Source organism: Eublepharis macularius, chromosome 3 (genome assembly GCF_028583425.1).
Source record: "Eublepharis macularius isolate TG4126 chromosome 3, MPM_Emac_v1.0, whole genome shotgun sequence".
Lineage (NCBI taxonomy): Eukaryota > Metazoa > Chordata > Lepidosauria > Squamata > Eublepharidae > Eublepharis > Eublepharis macularius.
The window spans coordinates 181,194,084-181,215,418 of record NC_072792.1 but is presented as its reverse complement, the minus strand read 5'-3'; the positions used below and the strand labels follow the sequence as shown (position 1 = coordinate 181,215,418).

General features: G+C 51.1%; 1 protein-coding gene across 1 annotated transcript in view; it reads left to right on the top strand.

Moving 5' to 3' along the window:
* FCHSD2 (FCH and double SH3 domains 2) overlaps positions 1-21,335 on the top strand; it is a 202,347-nt gene that overhangs the window by 145,280 nt on the left and 35,732 nt on the right. The window lies entirely within an intron of this gene.

Below are 21,335 nucleotides of genomic sequence, written 5' to 3'. Positions count from 1 at the left end.
GCAGCAAGGTCCTTTGACAGCGGCAAATCTAACTAAGGATGCCCTGAAAACATTGTCACATCTTCTTTGACAGAAGCCAAAAAGATGTGCTGGTGGGTCCCCCCACTCCAAAAATCCCTTCGCTGCTTCTGACTGGGAATTGGGGGGGGGGGGAGAAAGGGATCGGGGACAAGCGGCTGTTAGCAGCTTGACCTTGCATGCTATCAGCTTGACATTGGCTCCTTTGGGAGAGGGCCGAAAAAAGTCTCCCCAGAGACTTCCTCTGTAGATCCCAATCAGCAAAACGATGTGAAGTTATATATAAAATATTTTTAAAAACAGAAATAATAAAAATAGAAAGTATTTTTTATCCTGGTGGGGAGGGGGGGGGGAGGAAGTTGGGACTAAATGGCCTGGAAATTGCAGGAAGTTGGGACTAAATGGCCTGGTGGTCCGTTCCAGTTCTGATTCTCTGAAAAGAAGCTAGCATGGAGCTTCATAACATACCTGAGGCTGCTGCTTTCTTCTTTGGATAATTCCTGCGATGAGGTGCCTTCTGGCTGGTAGCTTCATCCTCTGTGCTGTCAGCCAGGAAACTCAAGAAGTCTCCCTTAGATTCCTCTTCCTTGTATGTGTTCCGAAGCTCTTCCGGGGCCTGCTGAGCGGCCACTGAGGATTCTTGAGAGTCACTCTCTCCTGCTAGTTCTTCCTTTGTCTGATGCTCAGAGAAGCTTTGAATAGAGAGCCTAGGTGAGCCAGATTATAAATGCCGGTGGGTAGGCAAGGCATATATATTGCTGATAAGAATAATAGCTGTGCTTATATGCTGCTCTTCTGGCCCACTCAGGTTGGTGAACAAAGTCAGTGTAATTATTATCCGCACAATCCAGCTGGGGCTGAGTGGAGTGGCTGACCCAAGGCCACCTGCTGAGCTCATGGCAGTAGTGGGGGTCAAGCCAACAGAGTGCTGATTTGCAGCCCAACCAGTTAGTGCCCCATGCAGAGCATACAAAGTCATTGTTGTCATTATCTCCACAATACAGCTGGGCCTGGGGTGGGGGTGGCTTAGCCAAGGCCACCTGCAGAGCTCATGGCAGGAGTGGGAGTCGAACCAGCAGACTGCTAATTTGCAACCCAACCTCTTAACCACTATGCTACAGCAGCTCTCTGTTGCTCTATGCTACATAGAAAACCACGTCTCCCCAAACATGTAGAGAAGGTCACTCAAGGGTTTCATCTGTTAATGATTAACTAACCCCCCCTTAACCCCCGCCTTGCAATCTCTTGTGTCACAGCCTTGAAGAACTACTGTAGGATAATTGGTTCTTATGTCTGTTCCTGTTTTTCTGAGGGTGTGAATCTGCTTGGCAATCACAAGTGAGGGCTATTTGAACTATCTGGCTTTACTAGAGCCACTGCATCAGTGGAATGGGGCCGTTTGACCTGACTGTGTATACTTCCAAAGTGAGAAGGCTGACGTTGGTTTTCAGAGATGGGCTGGAACCTGTTACTTCCGTATATCCTCAGCCAGCCATCCCCAGATTAAGAACATCAAAACCCCACAGAAATGTAGTTCAGGTCAAATTGACCCCCACCGTTTTTAAAGCATATGACACAGTTGGGAATCGGAGGAGAGACAAGAAAAGGAGTTGGCCCAGAACGAGCCTGTGCAATGCAAAGGAGGATTCCATTCCTGCCAGTTAAAGGGTTAACAGAAAGAAGAAATATCTGCACTCTTTCTCCTAACCTTCTTATAACCTGACCTCAGGATGCACTTGTAGAATAATAGTCACCAGTAGCCCTTCCTGTTTATCAAAGGGGGGGAAATATGCTCAGTCAACAGATGGCAAGGGTAACCTAAAGATTCCTGAATGGAAGGAGCCATTTAGCCTGGAATACAGAGTTCGATGAGATGCCTGCAGATATGTCCAGGGCAGGCACGTTTTGCAGGGGTATAGAATGACCCCACTTAACAAAATTGCAAAACAGTTCGATGTGAGCTTTTCCATGTGGCTACAAAACATAAGGGAAGCTTTGATGGAGCACAAGCACAATTTTTTAAAACTGTTGCTACTACGTACACAAAAATTCAGGTTGCAAACACCCGTTTCCCCTTGCAGTGCTCTCTTCCCCCTAGTCTCTATGGAGTGATGTTTTTGCACAGCAAATATTATGGAGAGAAATTACAGTTTCCCCTGTTTGCTCCATCTTCCTATGAAATGGAAATAATAGGTTTTAGTTCACCTATTTATACATGGAAAGTGCCAAAATCATTTTTTCCCCAGCATTTGTTAGGGGTCACTAGAAGTCCAGTATACACTTAGGTGTAGTATTTTCAGTTTTAATCCAAGTCTGTTGGCCATTAGTATGACCCTAACACCTAAATAATAGTTTTGGGTTTTTTAAAAAAACGACGTGCGGGGAGAGAAGCTCTGCAGGCCACTTAACCTCATTAGGGCGAAGGGTACCATCCCGGAGAGTGTGGTATTTGTAGAAAGTTTTTTTAAATAGGTAAACCAATTATGTTTTCCATGACTGCCGGGTCCACATACGCCCTGATTCCTTGGGAAGGTTCAGAAACTCAAGACAAACAGTTCAAGACCCCTGCCCATACACATACTGGGGGTTTCCTTTAAGATGCATGTTTGACTTTGGTTCACTATGAGATGTCATGTTAAAAAAAGAAGCCGAGCTTTGTCAAAAATGCACATCATAAAATGTAATGCAGGGTTGCGGGAAGCGCTTCTTCCCTTAATCCCATTTTGTTGATATTTCGCTTTCCACATTTTTAGTTCTTTGTGACGTTTCATACCATGTCACACTTCACAGGAAGTGTGAGAAATCCGACCGTCCTGTTACACACGTTCTCCTGAAACCGTTAGTAATTCCCAATTCCTGGGAAGCCAGAAAACATACAACTGTTATGCATTTTTAGTCGCTTCATTTCCATTGTGCATCCGCTATCGAGACCGAGTTGCTTTCTAAGCTTTCATGGGGCATGCGTGATTGTTTAATTGCTGAAGTTGTGCAATGAACATTTACGAAAGTATGTTTCTGAATAATCTCCTGGCCTGGACTAAAACCCAATTCTCAAGCCAAAGCTACTCATTTAATTGACCTCGGAAGGATGGAAGGCTGAGTCAACCTTGAGTTGGCTACCTGAACCTGGCTTCTGCCAGGATCGAACTCAGGTTATGAGCAGAGCTTGGGCTGCAGTACTGCACCTTACCACTCTGTACCACCTGGCTCTTCTTTGGAGGGGGGGAGGTAATCTGATATAATTATTAAAATGTTTTCTGTTATGCTTCCTGTGTTTGAAATAATGAGACCTTTTGAAGACGGCATGTACAAAGCAGGTATCTTATGTGGAGGCTTAGTCAAGGCAGCAGGCAAGACAGAATTATGTCACCTGCGGTCTTTTTCACCTCTCCTGTCCTCTCTGCATTCTCTCATGCTTGGCGCTAACTCCTTCCCAGTTCAACAGCTGCACTAAACAAAAGCTGCTTCAGTTCTCTACAGTATTTTTCGGTTAGGTTCAGAGTTCTATCCCATAGTTCTGTGCTGAGTCTCTTGCTGGGAGATGCAGCAAAAGAGGGGGGCTGGGATGAACTCAGCAAAGGAACTGTTGCACCTAACTGCAGTCAAATTCACTCTCCAGACACACTCACTAATAGACCAAGCAACTATCCCAACTACTGAACTGGTCAGAAGTCGAGGGCGGAGGGACAAAGCAGATAACTTGAGTATGATGCGCATCTTGCACACAGTACAGGCCACACCTGCTACTGCGGTTTCCCTGGTACCAAGGGGTTTACACCAGTCTACAGACGTCTGCCAGACCAACACCCAGCCTGGAAATGTGCACAAAAAACAGTACCCCTGGAAAAGCCTTGATAAGTAAAGGTACCCTTCTTACACACAGTTTGCATGCATGCCCATAAACAGAGAGAACAGATTGCAGCTGCGACCCTGCTGAGCAGCAAGAAATTACTTCCTACAGCTCCCCATGCCTGCAAATAAAAAATCCTTTTCACAGTTGCTTCCTTTTGCCTCTTAGGTTTTGGCATCCGTGAGCTCAGTTCCGCTGCTCCTGACCCATGGCAAGCCCTGCGGCTGGCAAAGGCCAGACTCCCAAAATAGTTTGGAGGCAATAGCAAGCCTGAGGGGAGATTCTGCCTCAGCTTCTAGCTCTAATGGCAAGTTACACTTGAAAAACTGCAACTCCTGGTTTTGTGGCCCTAGGCCCTCACTCTCTTTAGGGTTCCTCCTAACTCACAACAACAAACAGGATTCTCTGGAATGGGTTTTATTCTGGAGAGAAGACTTTTAAGGAGTTCTTTAAAAGCTAGAACTAAGAGTCTCTCTACGTGAGGCCTCTTACATGAGAACGCTCAAGTGTAGGGAGTTGCAATATTAACCGGGAAGCGTAGTTCAAAAAGATGGAGCCAGCAGAGATCACTCCTCAGAGGGTTTGTTAATTTCATCTCCGCCTCCCCCAAGGGGGGGGGGTGAAATTGACTACACTTCCCAGCTAACATTGCATCTCCCTACACTTGAGCGTCCTTCTGTAAGAGGCCTCCTGTAGAGAGACTGTTAGATGGACTGAGAGAAACAACACACCTAGCCTCAGAAATCGGGTTTTAAGCAGTTTTTCCATACTAAAAACATGCCACAGCTAACTCTTTGCCACCTACATGTGTAAATGTGTGCATGATGGTTCAGACGTACACAGATCACACATGAGGTGCAAATAGCGTTCTCCACCAGGATATTGTTACCGCACCTCTGCACTCATGTCAACCTACATATTCAGATTGGGAATTTTTGTGCAGGGATTGTGAAAAGGGGATCTTTACCTAATGAGGTAGCTTTGAGGAGCGTGATTGAGCAGGAAAAGGACAACAGAAACAGGTTTAAAAGGTTTGAGAGGAATATGGAGTTTATTGAGGGATTTGGTACAATATTAGGAAGAAGTGGGGAAGAACTTACCCACTATGAGGCCCTGACTAGTAGAGAGAAGCACCCATGCCAGCTCTCTGTGCGGTGCAGTGTGATCTGGAAAATAAGAGGAGGTAGATGAAAGATGGGGAGCGAAGATACACCTTTCTGAGTCTGTGTAGAAATCACGAGGAAGAGGGAAGGATCCCTTGCGTTGGAAGCCTGTTGCAGTCTGTGGGACGCCTGAAGGAGACGTCAGTGCAGTTTGGGTGGCAAATAGGAAGCCAGAAGCCAGCTACAGAAGTTTGCAGGCCGAGAGATGGCTTTTTCATGTACCTCTGGTTGCATTGACAGGAAGACGGTGCCTGCCCTGATGTGTTGGGTCCAAGCTTGGAACTTTGAATCCGATTGAAAGGTTTGCATTTTAAGGGAGTGGAAGGTGGAGAGGACTTTTAAATATGGGCATGATTTAACAGTATGGAGAATATGGAAAGGTCAGCCGGGGAGAATTAATTTACCAGACAGGTGGCCAGCTCAGGCCGGTTGAACAAAGGCTGGGTAGTGGCTTAATTGGTTTATTAGAGTGGCAAGCCTGGCTAACAAAGCGGGGGGGGGGGGGCTAATTTCCTAGCCTCACTTATGATTAACTAGCAACAAAGCCCATTGTGGGGGGAAATACAACAGAATCTAGAAAGGGGGACAGACAGGGATTGCCTCCTCCTCGGCGCCTGGTCGCGACCGGGTGAAGGCAGGGGGGGCATTGCCACCGGCTCCCCTCTTGATCCCTGCCAGGTGAAGGGGGACAGGCATTGCCACCTGCTCCGCTCCTGACCCCGGCCGAGTGAAGAGGAGCGTGCATTGCCACCTGCTCCATGGCTGATCCCAGCCAGGTGAAGGGGGGTGGGCATTGCTGCCAGCTGCGCTCCTGATCATGGCCAAGTGAAGACGGGTGTGGGCATTGCCACCTGCTCCTCTTCTGATCCCAGCCGAGTGAAGGCAGGGTGGTGGGCATTATCACCTGCTCCACGACTGATCCCGGCCTGGGTTTCCCATCGTGGCAGCGCCCTCTGGAGGCGCACCAGGGTAGGAGGTAAGTTGTCTGGAACACGCTTACTCTTTTACAGTATATAGTAGGATTTTTCAGGGTACTGTGCATTGTAAGGCAGATTCCTTGATGGTCCTAGAAGGTCGGTAATTGCCCAGCAAACTCTGATCTTTAAACATGGCCTGAGTTTTGATGACCCTTGGGACTCCAAAGAATAGAACTGTGGTCAAGGGGAGTGTCCAGGTTCGCAGGGAAGCTTGGTGACCTCCCTGCTAGGGAGTCACAGTAATTCTGATTAAAACACACACATTAGAAAATCACACAGAAAAATCCTGTTAGCAAAAAGTCTGGTTGAGGAAGCAAATAAAACTAGCCAGAATTCAGAATAGAGAGTCCTTCCAGAATGTCGGGGGTTAACTGGAGGTATGATACTGAGTCATTCCTTTGGTAGTAATTTTTGGGAACAATGGGAAGTGTGAGCGCCCTCTCCGGTCCCCGCGCCGCGCCCGCCTTCCGCCGTAGCTACCCCGTAGAGGGCGGCTCCCTCGGCCTCAGATATGTGTGAGCGGTGGGCGTTTAAGGCACCCGGCTTCCACCGTCTCTCCCTGCTGAGCTCTGGCTTGTACGTTTGCCCTCTCTCTCTCTCTGCTCGCTACCAGTCGCTCCAGCCACTTCCTCCCCGGCGTCCTTGGGAGCTGCCCTCTTGTAGCTTCCTCCCCACCACCTCCACCAATCCTGCCATCCCCCACCCTTCCATGCTCCCCCTAGCAGCCCTGGTTCATCCTCCCCCCCTGCCTGCCACCCCCTGGGGCCAATCCCGTTGGGTCTCCCCGCCTACCGGTTCCCGCCCCCGCTCGGGCTCAGGTGCAGCCGTTTGCGCCGGCTGCCCTGGTGCTGGCTCCCTCGCTGCGGCCCGCGTCTCCACCGCAGTCCCCTCCACCGCCGCAGCCAGTCCCTTCGTGGCGGCTGGCTTCCCTGCCGCGACTGGTCTCCCTGCTGCGGTCGCTGCCGCCGCGGCTCCCCTCGCCGCCGCGGCCCACCCCACAGCCGCGGCCGGTGATTTTGCCGCGGCCGGCATCTTTGCTGCAGCCTCCTCCGTTGCCGGGGCCAGCCCCCTCTTCGCAGCCGGCATCCTCGTCATGGCCCTCCAGCCAGCCGCCGCGGGTGTCATGCCGCCGGCATTTGGCGGCCAGGTAAGGGGGTGGGGGTCGGGGGGGCCTGGAGGAGGAGGAGGGCGCTCCTCCCGGCTGGAGGGTGGCACCCCCGCCCCCGGGGCCAAGTCCGGCTGCGCCGGACCACCCCCCCCCAAGGAAGTTGGCGGCGGGTCGGCCGGTAGGTCCTCGAACACTCGGGACATGTAGTCCGCATTCCCGTGGAGGCGGCCAGGTCGGTGACGGAGGGTGAAGCTGAAAGGAAAGAGTGAGAGATACCATCGTAAGATGCGGGGATTGTGCTCCTTCATCCGGGCCATCCACAGGAGAGGGGCGTGGTCTGTGACAAGGGTGAAGGGGTTGTGCGCCAGGTAGAACTGTAGGGCCCCGACGGCCCACTTGACAGCCAGGGCCTCCTTTTCCACGGTGGCGTACCGGGTCTCGGCGGGCTGCAGCTTACGGCTGATAAAGAGGACCGGCCGCTCTTGTCCCCCCGTTTCCTGAGACAGCACGGCGCCGAGCCCTACGGCTGATGCGTCCGTGTGGACTATGAAGGGTTGTGAGAAGTCCGGGTTGTGGAGCACGGGGCCCCGGGATAGGGCCTCCCGTAGCATCCCGAAGGCCTCCTCCCGTTTGGGCTTCCATCGGATCTGCAAGGGCTGGTCTTTCTTCAAGCAGTCAGAGAGCGGGCCGGCCCGTGTGGCGAAGTGGGGGATGATTTTATCATAGTAGCCCACCAGGCCTAGGAACCGTCTCATCTGCCGCTTGGTCCGGGGCCGCGGGGTCTGTTCCAGGGTGGTCACCTTGTCGGGCACGGGCTGGAGCACTCCCCGCCCCACCTGGTACCCTAGGTAAGTGAGCTCGCGGAAGCCCAGGCGGCTTTTCTTTGGGTTGGCTTTCAACCCGGCGTCGGACAGTGCCCGGAGAACCTGGTCCAGGTGATCGAGGTGGGAGGGCCAGTCGGCGCTGAAGACGATAATGTCGTCAATGTAAGCCCGGGCGAACGGCTGGCAGTGGGTCAGGGCTTGGTCGACCAGTCGTTGGAAGGTAGCGGCCGCCCCGTGCAGGCCGAATGGCATGTCCCGGAACTGGTAGAGCCCTTGGGGGGTTGCGAAGGCCGTCTTCTCCTTGTCCTCCCGGGCCATGGGAACCTGCCAATAGCCCTTCGTGAGGTCGAGCGCCGAGATAAAGCGGGCCTCGCTCAGCTGGTCTATCAAGAGGTCCGCCCTGGGCATCGGGTAGGTGTCGAACTTGGCCAGGGCATTCACCTGGCGGTAGTCTACGCAGAACCTGACAGACCCATCAGGCTTGGGCACGAGAACGATGGGGCTGCGCCAGGCCCTCCGGGAGGGCTCGATGACGCCGAGCTGGAGCATGTCCTGAACTTCCTTGGCCACTACCTCCCAGCGCTTTTGGGGCAGGGGCTGCCAGGGGACCCGGGCCACGGCTCCTGGCGGGGTGTCGATTCGGTGCGTGAGCACGGCCGTGCGCCCAAGTCGTTGGGAGAAGACGCCGGGGTGTCGCCCGATCACCTGAAGGACCTGCTGGCGCTGTTGTTCCGTGAGTTCGGCGTCCAGCAGGGGTAGCGGCGCGGCCTCCCCCTCTAGGCACCAGGGCAGCTCCCCTTCGGGGAGCTCCAACGGCTCCTCGGAAAGCGCGCAGCCACTGGTGGTCGGGCCCTCGTGCCAGGCCTTCAGGTCATTCACATGAAGTCACTTGCGGTGACGGCGTAGGGACCCGCACTGCACCTCGTACGACAGGGGTCCGAGGGTCCATGTCACCGTGAAAGGCCCCTGCCAGGGGTCACCCGGGCCGGGCCCCATCACCCGGCGGTTCACGAGGACCCGGTCCCCTTCTTGGAAAGTCTGGAGGCGGGTGCCCCGGTTGTGGTAGGCCTTCTGGGCAGTCTGGGCGGCCTCCAGGTTCCAGCCTGCTTCGTCGCGGGCCTTCTCCAGCCGCTCCCGGAGGTCTCGGACGTAGGCCGGCACAGGGAGTGGTTCGGTGGGGGTCCGGGAGCCCCATTGTTCCTCCACCAGCTCCAGGATCCCCCGCGGCTTCCGTCCAGGGAGGAGCTCGAACGGGGAAAAACCCAGGGAGGCCTGGGGGGTCTCACGGACGGCGAACAACAGGGGGTCCATGAACAGGTCCCACTGCGTGGGCTTCTCATGGGCCACCCTCTTCAGCATGGCCTTCAACATTTGGTTGAAGCGTTACACCAAGCCATCCGTCTAGGGGTGGTACACGCTGGTGAATATGTGACGCATGCGCAGCGTACGACACAGCTGACTCGTGAGCTTAGCCGTGAAGGGCTTCCCGCAGTCGGTGAGGATTTCCCGGGGCAACCCCACATGGGCGAAGAACCGGATCAACGCTCTTGCCATCCCCGGGGCCTTCATGTCGCGCATCGGGATGGCTTCAGGGTATCGGGTGGCATAGTCGAGGAGGACCAGCAGATACCGGGCTCCTCGGGCGGTGCAGGGTAAGGGTCCCACAAAGTCCATGCCCACCCTTTCAAACGGTTCCCGCATCACCGGCAATGGGGCGAGGGGCGCCCTCGGCGGGCCTCGTACTGCCATCCGCTAGCAAAGAGGACAGGCCTTACAGTGCCTTCGGGCGTCGCTGGACAGGGTCGGCCAGAAGAACAACGCGGCGGCTCGTGCGGCTGTCTTCGGGGCCCCTTGATGCCCGGCCCAGGGGTGGTCGTGGGCCGTTTCCAACACCTTCTGCCGTTAGGCCGTCGGGACCAGTAGCTGGCGCACTTCCCCCGTCCGGCCTCGCACCAGCCGGAACCACAGCCCCCGCTCCTTTACTATCTGCGGCCAGCGGCCCGCCCGTCGGGCGTCTACCGTCACTCCCTCACTTACCACCACATGGCGCCGCAGGGGCTCTAGCGAGGCGTCGGCAATCTGGGCTCCAGCGAATTGGGGGTCGGCCTCCCACTTGGCTTGCAGGCCCGGGGCGTCAGGGTCCTCCTCGGGGTCTCCGGGCGGTCCCTGTTCCTCTCCAATCAGCGCCTCCTGCATGGGCGGTGGGGGGTCATTGATCCAGGGCCGCAGGGCCTCGGCAAAGTGAGCGGCGTCCCAGCCTAGGAGGACCGGAAAAGGCAGAGCCCGGACGCGGGCGAGTTCGGTCAGCCGAGCACTCCCGGCGTACTCCACGGGCACCCGGACGACGGGACACTCCTCCATGTGGTTGTGGAAGCAGGCTGTGACTGTCCGGCGTATGACCGGGAGGTCCGCGGGAAACAGGTGCGAGCGGACCATGTAAATGGAGCTCCCGCTATCTAGAAGGGCTGTCAGCCTTCGTCCGGCGAGCGTTACCATGGCCACGAGCGGGGGTGGGCGAGGGGCCCGGGACGTCACTTGCATGGTGGTGTCCCAGCCCCAGTCACACTCCATAACGGTGCAGTCCCTCTTCCAATGCCCCCACTGCCCGCACGTGAAGCACGGCCCCCGCCTGGGGTCCTCCTTACTCGGGCCTGCCGGGTCCCCCCTTCCGGGGTTACGGGTTGACCCGGGGGTGGGGCCCCTGGGGCCGGCGAGCGCACCGCCGCGCTCCGGCTGGACGGGCCCAGGCCCTGGGGGCCGCGGCCCGGCGCGGGGCCGCCCACCTCGGCCTCCGTCGCTCGGACCCGCCGGGGTGGGTTTCCCTGCCTTCGCCTCACTGCTCCCGGCCTCTTGGGGGGAAGCCGCCATGAAATTCTCCCAGAGGGTTGTCGCCTCCTTCAAGTTGGCGGGCCGGCTGCAGGCCACCCAGGCCCGTGCGCGGGGAGGGATGACCTGGAGGAGCTTTTCCAGGACCACCAGGTCAGCGACGCGCTTGGCCTCCGGGGTGGTTGGCTGCAGCAAGCGGTAAGCCATGTCTTTCAGAGAGGCCACTAGGGTGCGCGGCCAGTCCGTGCGGTTGTAGGTCAGGCCGCGGAACTTCTGCCGGTATGTCTCCGGGGTGAGCTCATACCGGTCGAGGATGGCTACTTTGAGGCGGTCGTAATCGGCACTCTCTTCTTTGGCGAGGGCCTTGAGGGCGGCTAGGGCCTCCCCGGTCAGGTAGGGCCCCACGATGAAGGCCCATTGCCCCCGCAGCCACTGGGCTGCCTCTGCGGTGCGCTCAAAGGCGTCCAGGTACGCGTCCACATCATCTTTTGTTCCCAACTTGACCAGGTGGAAGGGCGGCGGGCACCCGCCTGGGCCGGGCGCGCCATCCCCCGGGTTCATGGGAGCCCGCCCCGCTTCAATGGCCTGGCGGAGGTCCCTCACTAGAGCGGTCTGGGTTTCCCTCTGCTCTTGTGCCAGGGTGGCTTGAGCTTCCCGGTTTTGCTGCGCCACCTCCCTCAACAGCTGGCCCTGGTGTTCGGCGAGCCACTGTCCGAGTTGGGTCAGGTCCATGGCCGCGGCTTCTGTGGCGCCGGGGCCTGGCGGCCGGGGGGGGGGGTCGACTTGGAGGGTGGGCGGTCGTAGCAGGGACCGGCCGCTCGTCCAGCCCGTGGGCGCTGGAATGCGCGGGAGGGGGCGGCTCACTGCAGGGCTGGTGCCTGCATTCTCCACCACGTTGTGAGCACCCTCTCCGGTCCCCGCGCCGCGCCCGCCTTCCGCCGTAGCTACCCCATAGAGGGCGGCTCCCTCGGCCTCAGATATAGGTGAGCGGTGGGGGTTTAAGGCACCCGGCTTCCACCGTCTCTCCCTGCTGAGCTCTGGCTTGTACGTTCGCCCGCTCTCTCTCTCTGCTCGCTACCAGTCGCTCCAGCCACTTCCTCCCCGGCTTCCTCCCCACCACCTCCACCAATCCTGCCATCCCCCACCCTTCCGTGCTCCCCCTAGCAGCCCTGGTTCGTCCTCCCCCCTGCCTGCCACCCCCTGGGGCCAATCCCGTTGGGTCTCCCCGCCTGCCGGTTCCCGCCCCCGCTCGGGCTCAGGTGCAGCCGTTTGCGCCGGCTGCGCCGGTGCTGGCTCCCTCGCTGCGGCCCGCGTCTCTGCCGCAGTCCCCTCCACCGCCGCAGCCAGTCCTTTCACGGTGGCTGGCTTCCCTGCCGCGACTGGTCTCCCCGCTGCGGTCGCCGCCACCGCGGGTGTCGTGCTGCCGGCCTTCGGCGGCCATAAGAACATAAGAACATAAGCAAAGCCATGTTGGATCAGGCCAGTGGCCCATCCAGTCCAACATTCTGTCACACACAGTGGCTAGAAATCCAGTGCCATCTAAAGGACTGTCAGTGAGGCCAGGACACCAGAAGCCCTCCCACTGCCTTCCTTCCAGCACCAAGACAACAGAGCACCACCTCCCCACAAAGAGAATACCATCTATCTCCTGTGGCTAATAGCCACTGATGGACCTCTGCTCCATATATTTGTCCAGTCCCCTCTTGAAGCTGGCAATGCTTGTAGCTTCCACCACCTCCTGTGGCAACGAATTCCATGTGTTTATCACCCTTTGTGTAAAGTAGTATTTTCTTCTATCTGTTCTAACCCGACTGCTCAATAATTTCATAGAGTGCCCACGAGTTCTTGTATTGTGAGAAAGGGAGAAAAACACATCTTTCTCTACCTTCTCTAACCCGTGCATTATCTTGTAAACCTCTATCATGTCTCCCCTCAGTCGTCTTTTCTCCAGGCTAAAGAGCCCCAAGCGCCTCAATCTTTCCTCATAGGGAAAGTGTTCCAACCCTTTAATCATTTTAGTTGCCCTTCTCTGTACTTTTTCCAGTGCTATGATATCTTTTTTAAGGTGTGGCGACCAGAACTGTACACAGTACTCCAAATGAGGCCTCACCATCGATTTATACAGAGGCATTATGATACCGGCTGATTTGTTTTCAATCCCTTTCCTAATAACCCCTAGCATAGCATTAGCTTTTTTTATGGCAGTCGCACACTGTGCTGACGTTTTTAGTGAGTTATCTATCATGACTCCAAGATCTCTCTCTTGGTCAGTCTCCGCCAGTTCAGACCCCATCAACTTGTATTTATATTTTGGATTTTTGGTTCCAATGTGCATTACTTTGCACTTGGCTACATTGAACCTCATTTGCCACATGGATGCCCACTCTTCTAGCCTCGACAGATCCCTTTGGAGTGCCTCACAATCCTCTCTGGCTTTCACCACCCTGAAAAGGCCAGGTAAGGGGGTGGGGGTCGGGGGGCCCTGGAGGAGGAGGAGGGCGCTCCTCGCGGCTGGAGGGTGGCACCCCCGCCCCTGGGGCCGAGTCCGGCTGTGCCGGACAGGAAGATTTGAATTGGGGATCCTCAACTGTCACAGAGCGCTCCATGGTTGGTGATTGCTTACCCTCTGCAAGACAATGCAGGGAGAGGAGCCTTTGCCTTCCAGCCTGGTAAGGTTTGGTTTCATTAGACTTGCTTTGCCTCCTGTCCTTCCCAGTTTCTCCCCGCAAAAAAAGGGCTTTTTCTTCCAAAGCTGTCACTGGTGCAAGATTTTTGCTGTATGGCTGGCGGTATAGTTGCTGCAAGATCCATCTCGAGACACAAAACATAACTTTTGCTCTCCATGTTCTGTGTGCCTTTCAGGGACTGAAACTTGCTCACAGTAGAAAAGAGAAAGAGTCCAGCAGCACCTATAAGACTGACAAAATTTATGGTAGGTCGAGCGAGTGGGAAACCAACCTTGGTTAAAGATTATGGGTCTATATAATTTTATGAAACATAGGAGATATAGCCAAATAGTAAATATAGAGGACAACCCATTTGAAAAATTATATAGTATAAAGGATGTCAATAAGAAGGGTATAGCAAGGAAATTTAATGAATAAGGATAGAGAATATATGATCAGGTTGGTAAAATCTAAATGGGAGAAAGAGCTAAAATTAACAGATCAGAGGATAGATAAATTAATGAAAGATATAAGGGTAATAAAAATGGAAAAATTTAAAGAATTGGAGATGAAAGTAATATTGAAATGGTATAGGACTCCCTCCCAATTATCCTATATGATCAAGGGAATGAAATCGGATTGTTGGCATTGTAATAGAATAAAAGGCTACTATGCTCATTTATGGTGGGAATGCTAAAAAGTAACAGTCTTCTGGCAAATGATATTGGGAAAGGTGAAGGAGCTTTGTGATGTCAAGATAAATTTAAATGGGGAGATCCTATTTATGGGCATCTGGGGGAATAATAAAGTACAGGAAAACAGACAGCACTTGTTAAAAGCCATGACTATAGCTGCCCATGCTGTAGTAGCGTATGGATGGAAAGATGCCTCTAAATGGACTTTGGAAAGATGGAATTGGTATTTATATGAATGGATCCAATCAGACATTTTATCGATACTAAAACAGGATAAGACATGGGAAAATAAGACGTTAACGATAAGGAAGAAATGGTCTAGATACATGAGATGGGTAAGAGGAGGAGAGACCAACCAAATTATATTAACGAAACTCCAAAGAGTGTGCTCATGGTGAAAGATATAAAGCAGATGATTCTTACAGTCATTCCTTTTGCGGGGGTGGGGGAGAAAAGGAGGGAAACAACCTTGTATCGGATGTATGGATAGCTAAATTTATTCTATATGTATATGTACATGAAGTATAGATTGTATGTGGAGGTAATATTAATGCATACATCAGTACAATAAAAAAAATTAAAAAAAAAATTATGGTAGGGTATGATACCTGAAGAAGTGAGATGTGACTCTCAGAAGCTCATACCCTACCACAAATTTTGTTAGTCTTATAGGTGCTACTGGACTCTTTCTCTTTTCTAGTGCTACAGACAAACACATGTTCCAAATGCAATACATACATTCAGGCTGGGAGTGGGCGGTGTGACCTGTAAACTAAAGCACCAGCAATTAGATACTGTACTTTGTCCTTTACTGTAAAGGCACTGTGGTGTTTGGCATATAGAAGGTCCCTGGTGTAATGCCTGGCAGTGAAAGACCTCTGCCTGACACCCCAGAGAGCTGCTGCCTGTCTGAGTAGGCAATGCTGACTGATGGCCCACAGATCTGATACACCATAAGGCAGCTTTATGGGTGTTCAGAAGAACAGAAGCGGCCTCTCTTCAGAAAACGAATGTCATAAACTGGTCCAGGAAGGCTAAGAGGGAGAAGTAGGGGTTTTAATCAGAACAGGAGAAGGGTTTATCTTGAGACATGGGAGTGGAAGTGGGCATAGCTCGTGGCATAAAGGAGTGGAGAGTTGGATAAGAACAGGGAGTAAAGGAGACTGGTAGCTGGTCAGCATCCATAGGGAAAGAGAGAAAAGGGAAAGGGGACATGAGGGCCGGCTGCTTGAGTCTGCGGCAGAGTAAAAGAGTGCAGCTTCAGAAACTCAGGAGCAGTGGCATGAACACAGCAGCAGGCGAGTAGAGTGAGAAAAGGGGTTTAAGGAAGGAATATAACAGGGCCTAATAATTCAAAAAACAAGACCCTGTTGCGGGACAAGGGAAACTTTTTCAGCAAAGGGTTAGAAAAACTGCAGTGCACAGCAAACCTATTATTGAGGGCAGTAGTGCCTACATAGCATATTTTTGAAAGTATGGCAAAATACAGGCGGAAATTAGCCAGCTCTTTATGTTTCCTGGTTGGAAGTCGAGGCCACTTCCTTAAACAGTCTGGAATCCTGGGGGCTGCGGGGGAATGCAATAAACAACCAAATGTGTTGCCAAGATAATGGCTGCAAAGAGCTGAAACAGAATTTTTGAAGCAATTCTTTCCTGTTTTTGCCAGCTTGCTTTATCTTCTGTCCATCTTCTGTTTTAACCCCATTTTAGCTAGCATATTAGGGGAACGTATTTGGGAGATGTGTCCAGGTTGTTCTAGCCATGGAAAGTAGCAGTAGAATTCTGATTACTGTGTTGGACTGGGGGCAAGGGCCATATAAATTTTAAAGTATTCCTCCTGCTCTGATCAATGGAGGCAAAGACACTGGGGTGATTAACAAGCAATGGGAGCCGTGAATCCATATGCTGCTGCATGAATTAAGGAAAGGAAAGAGGGCCACAGGTTTTGCGCTTCCTTCTCTTATCAGCCATGGCTGGTCCAAGGTTCAGTTATTTTCCTGGCTGGCACAAATAGGCAGGCATTCATTTTTCTGGTTTGAGAAGAAATTGATGGCCGTTTGACATAATTAAAAAAATTAAGGGTCAGAAGTAAAATTTATTACGTCTGTTTAATTTTCTTTCCTTTTTTTTGTTCTTCATTGGTTTAAGATTACCTTGTATGTCCTTTCAGTTCCCCCACCACATTTCTGGCTATGAGCATGAAGCGATAAGAACATTTAGACGGCCAAGTCTAAATTCAAGTCAAGTTTTAATTACAATTAAAACGTGTAATTTAATTGGAATTTAATTACAATTTAGACCCCAAGTCTAAATTTAAGTCAAGTTTTAATTACAATAAGTTTTTTCCCAGAAAAAAATATAAAGGCAAACTGAGGCAAATGAAAAATATTTGAAATATCCTTTGTTTATGTTTACTAAGTTCCAAGGAATACTGCATTTAATTCAATATATGCTGTGGATGTGGGCAGACTGCTTTAAGTTTCTCTAAAAGTAGCCTCCGTTCCCGATACATAGAAAACTACTTTTGAAACTTTCAGAAACAATTTGTGATATTGAGAGATGGGGCAGGGGGTGGAATAAAAAATTCCACTGGAATAGCGCAAGCCTTTGGAGACACTTTAATAGTTGTTGCATTCCAGCCGTAGTCATTCATGATCTGCTTGTGTTTTGTAGAATGAAAAATGTCCTGTAGAAATAGATGGAGATTTTTTTTCTCCCCAGATCTCAATCATTTAATTTTTTTGTTTTAGAAAGAGATAAAATAAGCAGAAGTATGGCAGGGTTCAAAGTTAGCTGCTTCCTCTGTTAGAAATTGTGGTTAGGGGTAAAAATGCCAACATTCTGTGAAATACGCCATTCTGTTAAATAAGTGGCAGCATCCTGTCTAAATATGTTTTGCTTTTGGGTTTGTTTGTTTTTTGAGGGGCACATTTCTGAATTTCCCCCCTCTGTGTCTTCTGTGCGTGCAGATCCCCTTTTTAGGAGAATACTGAAACCTGAATATAGCAGGGTTTCAGTATTTTGACTAGAGTCCCTGGCCTCCTGTCCCATTCTGGCAAATGTCTTGCATTCACATATCTCCAGGTACACACTTCAGAGCATATTTTTTCAATTCTCTCTGGAGAGCAATGAAGATGACAAAAAAAAATGTTCCAGGATATCTTTGTTTGCTTTGGCAAAAACAGTTTCCATTTTGGATGACTGGTATTCCTAAAACAGTTGGTAGGGGAAAACCCCTATACCCTTCTCTGTGGGATGTAGAGACTGTATCCCAGGAACTCTACCCACACATGGCCATTCTGTTTGCCGCCATCGGAGGAGCATCTTTCCTATATAGTGGATTGGAGCCTGTGTTAATTGACTTGGGGTCAGGGTTTGGGGAAGGTTGACGTCTCCCGTGGCTCTTGAACCAGTTGTTCCAGACATGCATCATACCCCACCTGAAGCTGGACAGCACAAGTAACATCACCTCAACTTTTCTTTTTATAAAGTTTAGAAGTTTTTTAAAAGGTTGAGTATGAAAGGTTGTTTTTAAAAAATCTAAGCAGAAGAAATATAAACCGGGGTTACAGTCTTGAATGTTGAAGGATTGCAACTTTTAAAGTCTTTTGCCTACAGTGCAGCAAATTGAAAGCGTAAAGTTAGAGTTGGTGCCATTCTTCTGTCCCAGTTTCCTTTTAGGTTTTATGGAATTCCTGGGAAGGTAGTGAATAGATAAGAGAACAAAAATAGTGCCATTAACAAAGCTGGTTATTTATACAAGGACATGAGTCACTTCATTCTAGGGGACCAACAAGGCTGTGAGCACCCTCATTTGCAGTGAGGGTTTTTTTCCCCCCTGCCATCCTCAGACAATCGAGGAGTCTGTAGTTACGTGCCAAAACTCTTTCAAAGATGCTCCTTCCTCTTCTCCATCCCCCCCCCCCCAAATTGGGGATGCTTTAACAAGAACCTTTTTTCTGCTTCTATTTAAATGCCAGCATGTTGCATGTGAGAAGTGCTGGATTCTAACACAGCTGCTGTGATACTTGGCCCGGGTACACAGAACGAGGAATTGTTGGGAGCCTTTGTGCAAGTTTTCACTGTGTGTGTGTGCGCGCACCCGCCCTTGCATGCGCACACTGTTCACAGAAGAATACATTATCCATCATTATCTGCCTATAGAGGAATTTCAGTAAAAGAGAGACGGTGAGAATCTCAGAATCCCAAAAGTGAGCCATAGAAAGTCATATCCCAAGCGAGAGGGAAAGCACACAGGGCAGAATCACAGATCCCTCCCATTACATCAACAGGAGTTTGGTCACAAGGTCAGTCTTGCTGTGCTAAACTGACATAGAAGCCTTGCATTAACTCTGCTGAGTGGTAGCTAAGACTTCTGTTGGCATGCTTTGCGCAACCGAAGTGCTCCCTCTGCCCAAAATAAACATTTACACAAGAAAATAAGGGACAAATTCAACTGTATTTAAAGTTGCATCTTGCATTAGCGCGTGGATAAATAGGTTCCCATCTTTCCACCTTTTCTTTGATAGCGGCTGCCCCTACACAAAGTATTGCTGAGTAAAAATCCAGCAACAGTAGAACAGAGGCTGCAGCCTAGCTTTTGCACATACTGTGGTAAACCTGTAACTGAGCAAAGGATGTTCTTGGACTGAAGAACATTCTAACATGTGAGCCTCTCCTCCCCCATCTGAAGCTAGTTGGTGAGAACTAGGCCACAGCCTATATTTCTAGGAACAAATCAATTTGAGTACCGCCGTATCAGTGCTAATCGGTTCAGTTGTTTCATCACGCAGACAGTCTGAGCTGTGTTCGGAGACAGGGATGCGGTTGAAATCCCAGGATGAAGTGTTGGTGTGTAATTTTTACAATACTGTGTTCCCCATTTGGCCAAGATCCGCCTCACCCCACCCCTCTACTTTCTGGGAAATGATTGCGCCATCATCGCTTTTCAGTTAGGATCCCTATGTTTATGCCACATGGAGGCATTGCACTCTTGACGTAGGTGAGTGTTGGGTGTTAAATGTCTCTGGTTTGAGGTTTTTTAAAAGCACTTCACTGAGCCTTCTCTGTAACTCAAGCTGGTCGTCTTAAGACTGAAAGTGAATCTATAATTAGCTCAGCTTTCGGACTCTTATTTGTCCCCCCAGGCCAAGATGGGGGGGGAGTTTGTTTTCCTCCTCTTGGAATGAACTTTTATTGAAACTAAGGCCCACTGATAGACGCTGGCACCATCCCTGCACAAATACATCTCTGCTGGAGTCTAGCATGTATCAGTTAGCAGGACTGGAGCCCATGCAAAAAAAAAGGGGGGGGAGCTTTCAAGAACTTCTGGAATTCTTGTGTCTGATGGGCTCCAGCAGAGCAGACTGTGAGCCTCGGCCAGGCAGTATGTTTGCTAAGGGAGGAGAACTTCATTCTGAGCAAACAAGGAAGCTCGTTTGCCATCAAGCACGGCATGCTAGCCGAGGCCAGCCTTCCCTACCTAACCTGAATGAAGAAGAAATTTCCCTCGCAGTACACAGATGCGGAAGCAGCGCATTGCTAGAAAAGCTCCAAGCAAACTCTTAACTGGTACCCAGTGGCAATCATTAGCTTGGGAGCCTTCCTCGAATAAGTCCATTGGGCGGAGCCATTCTCCGAGTCGCAGCTTCTCTTTATCTAGCTTTGATTCCCGAGAGATGCTACACTCCGCTGTCCTTACTGACCCTCAAAGCAGCATACGGCACAAAGAGGCTAGAAAACCATTGAAACGATCACGGATGTGTGTCCTTATCTCTGATTCTCAAGGTTTGGAATCCCAGGAAGGCATCTGCCGTGGTTGCATAAGAATTTTCCTTAACGCGGAAAAGGCTTCTGTCTTACGGCATCTTTAATGATTAACGCCTCTTGTGGCACAAATGTTTGTGGATTAAAGCCCCTTCATCGTACAGATTCAGGGATTGTTCCAAGTAGGAACAAATATTTAAGCAGTGGGGAAGTTTCTTGGGGTGGGGGAGGGGGGGTTCAGGATCATTCCGTGGAAAGCCTTAAGAGATTAGAGCTGCTGTGGGTAAGATGTGATCGGATGTGATGGCTTTTTATCCTACAGGCAGAGCAAAGTGCGACTTCTCACCTCACTCTTCCACCACCGCCCACTGAGCCCCTTGAACTTTTGTTCCCAGGGGTCAGCAGGAGGCGAAGGAGGAACTAGCAGAAATTGCACACGCCTTCTGATAATGGAAGCGCCTTCCCGCCCTCAGAAACAGACCATAGGATATAAGTCAGCAGCTCTTGAGGATTATCTTCTCCTTCCATTCTGTAGTAGAGATAAAGGAAAGATGCTCGTGGAGAAGGATATCCTTTTTTTCTTAAAAAATTGCAAGAAAAGGGATTAAACCAGCATCCTGTCCATTGGGGGGAGTTGCCTTATCCCTTTGTGATGATGCAAAACTGGCGTGTTCTTTTTTTTGGCCCTGGTGATCCTTAGTTTTTCGTGCCTAGGGAACCCAGTGATTGGTCACGCGCATCCATCCGTCACGCAAACCACCCCAAGCTTCCCTGCTCTCAACATAAGTGCCCATTTGCACAACGTGGTCTTCCCTTCCCGAGTGCATCCCCCAGTGGGATTTCTGTGATGGGAACCGCGGTGCAAGAAACGTTCTGTAATGAGAAAGATGCAAGTAGACCATTGCATGTGCTTCAGATGCTGGATGGGGGCGGGGGGAGACCTTTTTGCCTGTTGGCAGCAATTTGGGCCGCTTGGGTAGCTCTTGCAGATCTCTTTGGGATTGTGTTTCTTGTTTTGTTCACATATTCACCAATCTCCCGTTGCTTATGAAACATAAGACCTTTTGGAAAATGCAGTGTGAAATAAAAGATTATATTTCACCCAGTATTAGCAAAATTGCCTGCTTTCCTAAGGAGCTTTATTCTGCTCTGCATTCAGTTCTGCTTCAGAAATCTCTCAGATATTTTTTTGAAGCAAACTATGCAGCCACTTTCTGAAAAATAACTGTCTTGCTGTGAAGAGCAGTCGATGGCAAATTGGCCTGTGAATGCCAACTTACTACTTCTCCCCCACCCCAACCCAATTAGGCGTTTTTGACAGAATTAATGACTAAACTGGACTTTTCCTGTGTTTTGAAGTTCTCACCCTGGATGTTGCCATACAACAAGAAACCGGGAAAAGCCCTCTTGCAAAATGCCTTGTATATGTGAGCTAAATAAAA